Source organism: Clupea harengus, chromosome 26 (genome assembly GCF_900700415.2).
Source record: "Clupea harengus chromosome 26, Ch_v2.0.2, whole genome shotgun sequence".
Lineage (NCBI taxonomy): Eukaryota > Metazoa > Chordata > Actinopteri > Clupeiformes > Clupeidae > Clupea > Clupea harengus.
This window is the reverse complement of record NC_045177.1, coordinates 8,247,280-8,261,101: the sequence shown is the minus strand read 5'-3', so window position 1 is coordinate 8,261,101 and position 13,822 is coordinate 8,247,280. Positions and strand designations below refer to the sequence as shown.

Sequence of the window (13,822 nt, the reverse complement as noted above, 5' to 3'; positions counted from 1 at the left end):
TTCAACATTCATTTGACTGTCGCCATTCTTTGATACAGTTTACAATTTATCTCAAGTACCAATCACGCTATCTACCGTCTACACCCTAGGCCTACACACACAATATGGCACATCTACTGCTGCTAGAACATATCGCTTATCGTGTGCTGAGGAGGGAGCACCTTTACCACGACCATGTGGACCTATTCGCACAGAGCGATGACTACCTAGTAGTGGGACGCTTCAGGCTACTAAGACCTGTCCTCCTGGAGCTGTGAAATACCTTGGAGCCAGAACTGAAGAGCTGGACCAGACGCTCAAACCCTGTGCCACCACACGACCAGGTACTGTCCACCTAAAGCTTTTTAGCTGTTTCGAATCCTCGACAACCCACTTCCACTGTCATCAGCCATGTTGTCCACCCCTTGTCCCGGCAGTCCTGGACAAGTGGACAAGGTGTCTGCGAGCTGTGCCAACACCTTGTCATGGCGCCACCTATACCTCCCCTGGGTCAATGCTGTTTTGCACCCCGATAGGATGTGCGCCATGGTTCCTTTACCGCCACACAACCTGCACAGTGGGTCCTCCCTCATTCCCCACCTGTGCAAGTTGACTGGGGTCGGTAGGGTGTCGTACACTGCTCGGAGCATAAAGGTGATACGGAACGGCTCCAACCGCCACATCTCACTCCACGTGATGGTTCTTTTGGGAAGGTTCCACCTTGTCCAGGCACCTTGAGTTGCGAGCTCGGTGGATTTAGCTCTTCTTCCTTCTTCCTCAAGGTTTCGGACTTCATCCTGGATCATGGTCATCTTTTCCCTGGGAGTGGACTTTGACCACTGCTGGAAATGGGATGTTCCTAGACCCTGCCTTCCAGTGCAAAGGTTCCCGATGGTATCTTTGGTCCTCAGAGAAGATTCTGCCTGGTTAACTGCAGTGCTGGCGGCCCACTTCCTGCCGGATCTTGTTCTTATTCCTGCTTCCCTGGTGAGTTGGTCTTCAGAGTCCCTATATGTGAGAGAAAGTCTACACTTGGCAACTTTAAACTCCTCCACAGCTGAGGACAGGGGAGCTGGAGCTGACCCGACCTTATGTAGAGCCCCACTGATGTAAAACTGGGGGGTATTCCCAACCATCTTCGAAGGTGCTTGTTGAACTTCCTCTCCATCCCTTCAACTGATGTTATTGGCACTTCGTAGATGGTGAGAAGCCACATAAGTCTTTGGAGTAGGCCATGTTGGTAGATCCAGCACTTATATTTCCCAGGCAGGCCAGACTTTTCAATTTTGTTCAACCATTCTTCAACTTGTTTTAAAGTGATGGAGATGCTGTTTTTGTCTGACAGGGAATCATCATACCACTTCCCAAGGCATTTAATAGGGTTCCCCTGGATGTTCGGGATCACTTCCCCTTGAATAAGCAGCTTGAACTTCTCAGTTGTTTTGCCCTTTTGGATCACCAGACATCTTGATTTCTTGGGCTTGAAGATCATCTTCGCCCAAGTGGCCATACGTTCTAGTTCCGCCAGGACCCATCTTGCCTGCACATGGGTTGGTGTTATGACAGTAAGGTCATCCATGAATGCCCTGATCACTGGCTGTTGACTTCCTGCAGCAGTCTTCGGTCCTCTTGACTTTGTACTCGCTGCGGTGATGAACAGGTTCATTCCCATGACGAACAAGATGGGAGAGATGGTACACCCGGTTACTATTCTCTTCTCCACTGGCTGCCACTTTGTTGTAAACATGGCTGACTGAAATCGTAGCTTGATGTCTCCCAAGTAGCTGGTGATCATGCCCTGGATGTGATGTGGGATGTGGTAATGGTCCCTAGCCACTTGAATCAAGTTATGGGGGATAGACCCGTATGCGTTAGCAAAATCAAGCCAGGCAACTGTTAGGTTCCCTTTCTTCTCCTTTGCTTCTTGGATAAGTTGGCTGAGGACCCCCGTGTGCTCCAAGCACCTGGAGAACCCTTATATCGCACCCTTCTGGATAGAGGTGTCAATGTATCCATTCTGGCACATATACGCGCTCATTCTTCTGGCAAGCACGGAAAAGAAGATCTTACCCTCCACACTGAGCAGGGAAATGGTTCGAAACTGGTTGATCTGTGTGGATCCCCGTTCTTTTGGCACAAAGCATCCTTCTGCCCTTCGCCACCTTGTTGGGACGGTTCCTTTGGACCAGATTACCCGCATAAGCTTCCACAGCCTTCGGAGGAGCTTGGGGCATCTCTTGTATACTTTGTAAGGTATACCGCTGGGACCTGGGGCTGAAGCTGATCTAGCATGCTTGACGACCTCTTGAACCTCTCTCCATGATGGAAAATCTATGTTTAGGGATGTTGTTGGTGGATCGATGGTGCCAAGCCCGTGATCTTCTGCTAAGGCGTTGTTTCTTGATGGGTCACTGAATGACTCATCAACAAACTCCTCCACCTCCTCCTTGGAACTTGTTAAAGTCCCAGACCTCGCCTCTCCCAAAAGTGATTTGGTGAAGCAGTAGGGGTCTTTTATAAACTGGGCTCGCGCAGCTTCCTGTTTTTTTTTCGCCTCTGCCTTAACCCCTCCGCTCTTCTTGCTCTGATGAGCTGCTCGCGGAGGCTGACTGTCAGTTCTTTTATTCCTTCCTTTTCTTCCGTGCTTGCCAATTTGAATTGCTTCTTCAGGGTTTAATCTTCTTCCTAAGTTGTTTGATCTTTCTTTCTCTTCTATTCTCCTGATTTTCTCGTCTGCCTTTGTTCTCTTTCCTTGGCACTGTTCCAAACCGTTCTTTTGCCAAGCTATAGGTGATGGCTGTCAGTGAATCCTCCTTTCTTTCTGCTGATCCTGCTTGAGCTGCCTCAAGCACCTTGTCCAAATCTTCATCGAGCATAGACCACTCTTTGGTATCACACATCTTAGGCCACTTGAGTCTTTCCTTCGTTGGCTGGGGTGGGCTTTCTGGGATGGCATTTGAGGTTCTCCTTGTGTGCTCTTGGGGGATTACATGCACTGAGAGATCTCTAGGACTATGGTGTGCTTCCTGCCTAGGGTTCTCCTGCGTCTCACCAGACTGTTCATCTGAGCGGTGTGCCTGCATCCGTCCTTGTCCACACTTGGACTTACTCTGGTGTATTTTGAGCCCTCTTGCACCTTTGCAGATCTTTCTGCAATTGCATTTGACTTCCCATGCCTCCCCGGTCAAGGTGGTTTGTTTGAGCCTTCTCTGCGTCTCTGTCACTGTCCTGGTCGTTGCCGTTGAATCTGTCCTAGTGAGTCTCTCATCCTCCCCCCCTCTCGGGAGACTCTGGGGGTATTGCTTATTTGTCGTTTCAGTAGCTTGCTTGGTGCCCTCTTGCGAGTGCTGCAACAGGGGTTGCTAGCCCCTGTTACCCCGCCAGTCTTTCCTGGAGGTCAGCTGTCTTTCCAGCGTCACCGACCTTCCTCGGTTACCATCCAGACTTTCCTGGAAGTCACTGGTTTCCCAGGGAGTTCAGTTTTGTAATACATCAAAGATGCAATTTTCAATCCATTTCTAATAGATGAAGCCTTGGCCTGGAGTAGGGGTCATCAGGTGGTCCCCAACCTTCTTAGAGTGTTTCAACCCTTAACCACAACACTCTCCAGTTGGCGGGTCAGCAGTGCTTGGCCAAGTCACTGCCCCCCTCCTCCAGGCTTCCAGCTAGTGTCCTCTCTCTTATGCCAGAGCCAAGAGGAGGCTCTCTCGGCCGCTTCTCCCAACCTACGAACGGCTGTTTTCCTCAGGTGGCCTCTTAGTCCAACCCTTGTCATCAGATTCCAGGCTGATTGAGCTGGGAATCCTCGACAACCCACTTCCACTGTCATCAGCCATGTTGTCCACCCCTTGTCCCGGCAGTCCTGGACAAGTTGTTGGTACTTCATTTTCTTTCTCTCTGCCGCCTCCTCACAGTTCTCTTCCCACGGGACTGTTAGTTCCACCAGGATGATCTTCTTACCCTCTAGGGACCACATGATGATGTCTGGTCTCAGGGTTGTGGACAGTACCGCCTCTGGGAAGTGGAATTTCCTCCCCAGATCGACCTCCAAAACCCATCCCTGGGCTGACTGCAGGAGATTCTGCTTGGCTTGGCTTTGGACGGCTGGCCTCTGACCCTCTTTTACAAAGGCGATGGTACTCAACAGTGGCTTTGTTTTGGCTGGACGTTTCTTTCTCCTCTCTTGCTCCAGGGTGTCTGCGAGCTGTGCCAAATAATGTATACCAAAGCTAGAATAACAGCCAGAAAAAGGCTTTTTGTGAGAAAAAGGTTAGTGGTATCTAAAATCTGATTTCGGAATAGCTTAACAGTTAGGCTACACACGTAATGGAAATAAAAACTGAGAAAAAACTGCTATAACATTTTCTGTCAGTCCACCTTACTGTACTAAAGACGTTAGTAAAACGTTGGTTAGCTAATAGTCCAGGCAAAGTAGCGTTGTACGACAGACTAATTGTAAAATATTTTTTTTTCAGCATAGATCATTTCTATGAGGTGTCCAGAACAACATACTAAAAGTCCTAAGAAATCCTAGTTGAGGAAATATGTTTAATTCTCATCAATCTGAGATGTGTGCTAATAATGCATGGTAAAAATACACCTCAAAAATGTAATTTTTTTCTTTACTCCTATCAAAATGAAACTTTACACAATGAAAGTACCCAAGAAAAGTAAAATGTTTTGTATTACAAGTTTCTTTTGAAATTAATTTGAATATGCACATGAGCTCCACACTTATTGAATATGTCCATAGGCAGAAACACCATTCATATGTATGACAAATACCTCGGCCCAATCTTCATCCAATCATCCTACTGCCAATGGGAGATGGCAATGCTGCTTTTAGAATGGCCTCTAACCTGAAAACTGCCTGGCTTGGTACTACCTGCCAGGGGTATGGTGTTTTTGCCTATGCAATTAGGACATATTCAATAAGTGTGACGCTCATGTGCATATTCAAATTCATTTCAAGAGAAACTTGTAATACAAAACGTTACTTTTCATGTATACTTTTACTATGTAAAGTTTTATTGTGGTAGGAGTAAAGAAAAAAATTAAGCCTTTTTGGGTGTATTTTGGGCATATTCGATTAGTGTATACGTAGCTCATTTGCATATTAAAATTCATTTTCAAAGAAACTTGTAATACAAAAAATGCTACTTTTCATGGGTACTTTCATTGTATAACGTTTTATTTTGATAGGAGTAAAGGAAAGAATTACATTTTTGAGGGATTTTTGCCATGCATTATTAGCACACATCTCAGATTGATGAGAATAAAACATATTTCCTCAACTAGGATTTCTTAGGACTTTTAGTATGTTGTTCTGGACACCTCATAGAAATGATCCATGCTGAAAAAAATTATTTTACAATTAATTCTATTTTTGGCTCCAAAATGGGTTACTTTGCCTGGCCTATAAGCTAACAGTGGTAACTTCAAGGCTAGCTAGCACAAGCAAGCTGTATAGCGAGCTAGCTACTGTGTGCTACCGACTTTTGCAAGCTAGCAATTAAATAAACGATTGAAATTACAACGGAACTGTCTACCACATATGACCACCCATCACATTTTCTTGATTCACGATTCACTTCTTTCATCACTGCAAGCCTACAGTAGGCTTGTCTCCAGTTTGTTTTTCGCTTCTCAAATGCTTTTAAACCGTTTCTTTCTTCACTGGAATGGAGCGGAGATGGACAACCACGGTGACGAGAGCAAATCGGACTCATGGACTTAAAGATTTTAGAACAAGTTACCAAAGAGATCAACAGCTTAAGTAGCAAAAATATAATACCATTCAATAAATGTAAAGTATATTATAGGAGACACGTCTGACAACCTGGGTGGCAAGTGGGATGGCAAGCAATTTTTTTAGGGTGGCAGCTGCCACCCCTTGCCACCCCGGTGGTTTCGCCACTGACCAGCTGACTATCCAGTATTTAGAGCTTTCAGGTTCTGTGTTGCAAAAGGGGTGAATCATGAGGAGAGCTTTGGCATGACGCATCTGTGGAAAGGTGCTCAGTAGTTATGAAACTCTTATTTAACTCTCTTACCTGTGGTCAGTAGTTTTGAAACTCATTATCTTAGTTAACTCTCTTACCTGTGGTCAGTAGTCGATAGTGGTAGAGTCCCTGCAACTATTTGGGATATCTTTGTGTAGCACTACATCATAAATGTTTACTCACTACAGCAAATACACTTACCAGGCTTGCTTTATAACCAAAGCCTTCTGGCACTCTACAATGACATTATACAGAACACATGCATGTTGTGAAAAGGTGAAGTCCCTCCCCCTTCTCACCGTGGTTCACGGGGGAAGAAGGACTGGACTCCCCTACCTAAATGGTTGGGTCCGGATTCCCCCACCCCTGTGGAGGGGTCCAATTACCTTTTAATTGGACCAAGGTGGCCTTACTTAAGGTGCACCTCATTGTTTCACGAGAGAGAAGGACAGACTGAACATGCTGGATGGAGCTTGGACAAGGTACTAGACAAAACCTGAATGCTCAGAGTTGTACCATGAGTTGGGACATTTTTGACTAGAGGCCGCCCAAAAGACTCTTTTGCCTGGTGTCTGCATGTGCCTGACGGCCCACTCACACGTTTGCGTTGGAATGCGTTGATCCGTCGAGGTTGACGTCATCCGTTGCCAAACTGAATTGTGGCTCTGTTGGGTTTTGTTGCGTTGCGTTTCATCCGTTGCTTGCGGCAAGAGTTGAAAATGTTCAATTTTTCGAGATGCAACGCATGCGTCAGCCAATCAAATTCCCTTTCATGCATAACTGAGAGCGCAGGTGCTAGCCAATCAGATCGCGTTTATGCTTACGTGAAATGAGGGCGAAGCTAAAAAAAAAAAGATGACGGACCAAACTCCGTAGAGCCAAACTCGTATTTGTACCTAAACGTTTTTTTTGTTTTTTTTTTGCTGAGATTTTTTAAAACTTAGAGAAATAGACACTGTACAAGGTAAAAACGCCGTTATTGTAACTGAAAGATACATCTGATAGGATTTTCGAGGTGTCTGAGCCACCTATCTAATGTTAGCATGCTACTACTCACAAGGTAAACAGCTGCTAGTGGCGTGCTTGGTTAGTTGACCTGTCAATCTCACTATAATGTCTCCGTTATCAACACAACCCCATGCGCCAGACTCCTCCTCTGTCATCCATTAGATCAACGCATTTCAAAGCACACGTCTGAGTGTGCCCTTAATGCGAGAGAGAGCTCGGTTCACGAAAAGGAGACGGAAGACGGGAGGCAGAGAGCCACCGGCATTTACACTGGAAATACACCTGCAGGATTGCAGCGGCGCGACTACAAGGAGACCGAGAGAAAGCAGATAACCCATCATCAACGCACGATAAGTATCCCTTGAAGGGAAGTGATACTTTCACCACCTACCCATTGCGTGTAATGGTGCGGTCTATGCGACAGGTAGCTTATCAGTGTTTGTGCTTCACAGCTGGTCTTGTGATCACCGCCCCGTGAGGCAACGCAAGCAAGAGCAGACGAGGCAGTGGACTACGCGATCGTCGGGGGCGGTGCCTGCCTAACATCAGGACCGTGCGGAGGAGGATCCACTCCAGCATTGGGCTCACGGGATTTCCTCTGCGTGGTGACTGCCAGAGCGTGTGAGATTATTTATTTTATTATTCTGATCGGCTCGGAGAGGCCGACCAGTGGACTCTTTATCTTGCATTTTTGTCTGTTTTGTCTGTTGGGCATCACGGACCCGGCTGCAACGTAGCGCTGAACAGGAGAACAGTGGGTGAGCTGACGAGGCGTAGTGACGCAGTGTAACCTGAGTGGTGTGGTTTTAGACACTGGGATGCAAACTTTTTTACTGTCATTTAAATGAGTGTATTGCTGTGTGTGTGATGAATTTGGTGTGGGCTTGTGTATGCCTTATATTTATTCACCTGAGTTTACTATTTATTACCTGAGATACATATTTTTGTAGTAACTTATTAACCTGCTGTCTGGGTGTGTCTCCTCCCCATCCATGGGGCTCTGTTTAGTGCCAGTAGACCTATAGCGGTGGGTACTGTGATTGTCTGTTTATGAGCTGGGAATTATTTATAATAAAAAGTTGATTGTTGCCAAGCTTCCTGTGTTTTGTGAGCCTGGGAGAGTACGCAGACCTGTAACTTTTCGGGCCGTGACGTATACCTATCATGAGCTCTGATATCTGAGATGGCATTTCTTCACCACCAGAAAAATATATATATTTGAGATGGGAACCCGTGGTTGATTTGACATGGACTGTCACATAAACAACATGAGACGAAGTATGAGAGAAATATATTAGGATTAACAGAGTTTGCTGTTTTTGTTGCTTCTACCTTGATAACATCTAACTTGGAGTGAGACAGGCCTTTGGGATAGTGGAAATGGAGGCTGGTGTTATAGGAATCATCGCCCACATTAGACAATGCCACTCTCACATATAAGTAGTCCTGATCAGTGAACACTAGCAGTGCTGGGGAGCTGTTGAAAGAGAAAAGTAAATTTTACTCACAACGGCTAAGTTCAAACTGTAGCACCACGTTTTGTTAGATCTCTGGCTGGGAGGTGCTGCATAATGTTGCTTTAAAGAGTGACTCACGTGAAGTTGAAATCCAGTTGTAGCTTTGCCACATATGTGGCATTGTGTTCACATGTTTTCTCAAAGGGCACCTGACAAATATTAGTTACATATGGCGTTTTGTTTCCAATTTTTTTTTTAAATGCATTATGTATGTATATGTGTATTTTAAAACAATTTCCGTATACTCCTATAATATCTCAGTAGTAAATAGGGTTACAGTGACAACACAACTAGCCCTGAAAATAGACTAAGGTAGTTTAAACTTCAACTTAAGGTGAACAAAATAAAGATGTATCATGCATAAATGTAAATCAAAATTTACTCAAAAAACAAACAGTAATTCTCATAAAAGTCAAGAATCATTATTAAACATTTAGTAATGAAGGCCTACCTCCACTACGGCCTCCCTCTTACTGTCAACAATTACAATTCCATGAGGCTGCTGGCTCTCAGCTTGAGAGAAGTTCACTTTGACGTTGACAGGGGACAGCGTGTCCATTACACAGCTCTGCAGCAGAGAGACTCAGTAAGTATCCAGTCAGAAAAGTTACAAAGTCACAAAACTTCACAGCACTGATATCAGCATCATAGAGCATTTCAAACACACGTATTCATGCAGAGGAGCCGGGAGACGTTCCGATTCAGAGAGTCTGAGTCCTGTAAAGGTGTGACATTCCCTCGTGACTTTCACGTCCTGGCAGTAGATTTACACTAAATACCAAATCCAGAGGAATCATAGAAACTACAAGGTAGCATTTCTATTTCATGCAGTTGGGTTTATTGAACTCTGATATTGAGGAAGAAGCTGGCAGTCAAAGAAAAGCTGCAGAGCCGAGCAGCCATAAGACATAGGCACCTTGGTCATTGATGGAGATAATTACCAAACACTGTTAATGACTTTTGAATATATGAATCAAGTGCCTTGTTTTAATAATTATCTTATATGCTTTTCTCTTTAACAGGGACATGGCTTTTCTGTGTTCCTGTGTATGTGTGTAACTTAGAATATTAGGTGCCACTTAGTCTGCATTTTGTACAAGAGTATGTTTAGACCAGAAGTGATAATAAGGGACGAACTGTGCTTCTTCCGACCTTGTGCAAAACTTCCATCCTTGCCTCCGACGTGAGAAATCCACCACGTGGTTTTCCCTGCTGAATGCTCAACTTCTGTCTATATAAACCTTGTGCGATGTGTTTATCATTGCTTCACTTTCATCCTTGTGCTGTGAGTGAGCCCGATTGCAATTGCTCTTGTTGAATAAATATACTGATTGACAACTCTGGAGTCCTGAAGTAACTTGAGGGTGAATTTTCACCTATCAGTCATAATGGCAACATTAGGCAACATGGCCGTGTTATCATCCAGAATCCTGAATCTCACTCACTCTCTTTGCTGAGGCAAGCGCAAGCAAGAGAGAAAAGACACAAAACCTTTACCTCTGCATCCTGCAAGGGCTCGAACGGTGCTCAGCAAAATGTGTTCAGCACCAAGGACAGATCCTAAGTCAGGGATATCGGGGATAACCACCAGACATAAGTGGCGGAAACCCTTCAGAAATCTACATGCGAGAGGATGCGCTCCAGGAGAGACACCATCGCAACCCACATGACAGGCTGATATGGCTGACAGGTAGACTGTAAGAGTTGATTAAGCTTTGCCCCGTTCAAATAGCTCTTCAAGGAACAGTAAGCATGTCCGCAATTGAGCACTGAAAGGGAACAATGCCTGCCACTGCTTTGGTCGCACCACTTTTCAAAAACCATTTCATGTCATATACCAATCTCGCAGACGGAACTATGGCACTCTGAATGGTAGCAATACAGAAAACCCAGAGATTCCAGATGCTCGCGGAACAGTTCTGTGTGTTACATCGACTGTTGGGCTGATTAGGCACAAAGTAGGTAGTCGTCTAATTACCTGTAAATCCTCAGACCCGTTCCCTGTGGGGGGCTATAACGGGTTCCATTATTTATGTCTGGGTGCGGTAGCTAAGCCAAAAGAGCCATTCTAGAGCTTCTAATTCTAGAGCTCTGCCTTCGAAAATAAAATCTCAGGAATTTCATGTGGTGAATGTGAATCCCGATATGGAAATATGCCCGCTGTAACTCGAGTTTCGTGAACCAATCACATAGACATCAGGAGTTGCTTGTGCGTCAGCATTTTGAAAGTGTACGACCTTATGGTGGCAGTTCAGTGCTCTCAAGTCCAAGATGGGGCGTAAACTGCCGTCTTTTTTGGAACAACAAAGTATCTGCTGTAAAAACCCGATAGCGCCTCGTTTGGAGGTACTATTCGAACAGCGTTCTGTTCGAGGAGAGAACATATTTCTTCTCTCAGCACCTCTGCTTATGTCGCATAGACCACTGATGCAACAGAACCCGGAACCGGGGGCTTTCAAGCAAATGTTATTTTGTATCCCTGCTCTATCGTAGCTAGAACCCAGGTGAACGTCCCATGCATATGCCAGACTGGTAGAAATTGTGCCGGCGCTGGGTGAATCAGATCGTATGGGCTCAAGTTCCTCTGACTGGGGAGAGATACGTTTACGCCTGTCCGATAGTTGGTAAAATTCCCTGCCTCGCCCAGATGACTTATTGCCATGGGGCTTATCGAGGAATGACTGTGTGGGAGCACTAATTTTATCTTTCTCGCAAACAAGACCTTTGTGTTTGGAGAGGACCTGGACCCAAAAGGGTGACTTGGGACTGTGGGATATGTGCTTGTGGGACAAGGGATGTTTCTGAACCTCTCCAGAGCTGTGCGTGGGGAGTTTGTAGGGTAGGCGCGGGCAGGGTGTGTTATCGCCGGTCTGACACCATGTAGGCATACGTGGGGCCAGTACTCCTGCTATGCTGGCCTCTTCTTTTTTGCCACTGGGCTGCGGCGAGATGGCCGGGCCACGTCCGCATCGAGCTGGATGGTAGGCCGACGTGCCCACGGGCCCCGGACCACTGCAGTGGGTGGCGGCGCCTGAGCTGGGTGAGCCGCCGCGGTCTGGGTCTGCTGATGGTAGGCCATTGACATGCGTCGATCTGAAGCCCTTGAAACACCACTGCAGAGTTCTGAGCCCGAAATGAGAACAGGCAGCACATCTTTGTGGGTCTTCCAGGGCCTCTCGGGCATGTTGGTGTCCCAAGCAAGAGACACAGACGTTGTGAGTATCTTTCCTCTCAACAGTGTGACCGCATGGGTTGGGGCAAGGTCTGAGTTTTGGAATATGGTAGATGTGCTTTATTTCAGGAAGTTTTAATGGATCTATTCAATGGAAATTAGGTAAGATTCTCAGTTATCTTTTCCATAAAATAGCCTACTCGTTGGTGCTTCCTTCTGCCGGTATCCCCGTGTTGTATGTAAATGCGATGACGTGTGAGTCCTGATCTACTTCCGGTGTGGCTACAGGTGGTGAGCTGACTTAAACGAAGAAAACTGATACAAAAACTCACTTGCCGAACCAAGCTGACCACTTCCCATTAAGCTGATCAGGCCTGAGAAAAAAATCCTCCTTTCCGGAGTACCCCAACACTGTACTTATTCAGCTATTCAAAACAACTTCTGCTGCAGCAACTCTATCGATACCTCACACACAGTTGGTGCATTGCTGGAAAAGCAGAATTTATTTTCCATGAGGCCGGACTGGGGCATCAGTTACAACTCAAGCGCCTGTCTGAGGTCCTAACGCGTCTCACTGGCTGCCCTTAGGTACCATTGTTTAAACATATCCTAAGCACTAGTGAGGGATAGCATCTCTCATCGTGTTTATGTATATCAGTTTATGTCAGCAAGCATTACAAAACAACAGTCAAAATGCAATAACAACCACAATCATAACCCCAGTGGAGATACCATATATTTAACCATATATTCTATCACTGCGTATGTGTGTATCGTCAACAAGTGACACAACCAAGACCTTTCAACTTTTCATTTAACGTGTCTGATTATTTGATGGTTATAATCAGCACGGACACTGTATCACCCGCGCTCCATGCAGATCTCACACGCACACACACATCCCCAAGCTCCTCTCAGTTTCTCCGCGTGTGGCTTTAGCCCGAATTATAGATCTGCGTCGGTGTCCGTCCGTTTTACGGATGGGCGGGGAAACGGATTCGGACGTACTGTTTTTGATTTATACTTCTCCGATGGCTGTGGGTGTTGAAAACAATTCACCGCCAGAGACAGTCTGTCTGCCCAGTTTGTCTGCCCGCAAGGATCGAGTAGTGGTGTCAGTTGAAGGGAACTTTACTTGTCACCCAGATATTGTGTCCTATGGTAAGACTCACCGTTCTTTAGGGGCCGGCCGGGATGCGTCCTCTCCTTCTCTGCGGGTCCGAAAGCGGTCAGGCAAAAGGTCTTTTATCAGAAGAGAATCCCAACCCCGCCCGGAGGCTCGCGTCAAAAACGAAAGAGGACTCTCTTCTGGATGCTCAGTGGTTACGATTTATTAATAATAAAAACGAGTACAAGTTACACTGTTTTAGTATGCGAGTTAAAACAAAAGCAGTTCAACAAAAGAGTACTATATCAGCTTCTTCTCAATCTCTCAAAACTCAAAAAACTCTCTCTCAAAAACTCAGTCTATTACAGAGTGTGCTCAAGCTTTTATATGTAGACATCACATGCAACATGTAGGTAGGGGGGTCGTGGGGCGATGTCTTCGTTTCATCTTCGTTTCTTAACGTCCAGGGCCTCGTAGTGGGTGATGTTCACTCTGCCAGACTAATGGGAAAGGGGGGTGTCTGGCACTTCACCTTGTTCTGCTTTGCTTCTGGACACCTGACCATATTAAACTTTACTGTCACTATTTTTGTTTGTTTTTGATCGTGAATCACATGTGTCTGACCTCAATAAACTCAGCACTCATTCCACTCTGTGAAAGTTATTTTTCCCAGGTCCGACCCAAGGTGTGTTTAGAGCCTTAAACCAATCACATCCCCACAAATGAACTAAACACATGGATGCCACACTGAAGACATAACAATCTTAACAAACTGTGTAAAAAGAGTCATTTGAGAATTACTGGTTCTCATGAGCAGCTGTTGGTCTGACAGATTTGTGGGATTGCATGTGCTTACCCTCTATGTTGAAAACATTTGTTTGCAAGTTGTCCAGAAGACCAGTTAGCCCAGCATAATCCTCAATGTAGAAGCTATTATTAAATTTGGGCTCTGATGCCAACCGTCGGAGTTCGTCCATATGGACTTCATCTCCAACCTTTAAAAAAAGAAAACTGGCATCAATTAAAATGTCATTGC

At 45.6% G+C, this 13,822-nt stretch overlaps 1 long non-coding RNA gene and 1 pseudogene across 1 annotated transcript; both read right to left on the bottom strand.

Annotated features, from left to right (window-relative positions):
- Positions 1–344: 344 nt before the first annotated feature.
- Positions 345–2,879, bottom strand: LOC116219743 (annotated as a pseudogene).
- Positions 2,880–12,987: 10,108 nt separating this feature from the next.
- On the bottom strand, positions 12,988–13,763 carry LOC116219895. The gene is made up of 2 exons (XR_004163346.2): positions 13,643–13,763; positions 12,988–13,343 (listed from the first exon to the last, which is right to left on the bottom strand). It is a non-coding gene; the product is annotated as an uncharacterized LOC116219895 (long non-coding RNA).
- Between the last annotated feature and the right edge of the window lie 59 nt (positions 13,764–13,822).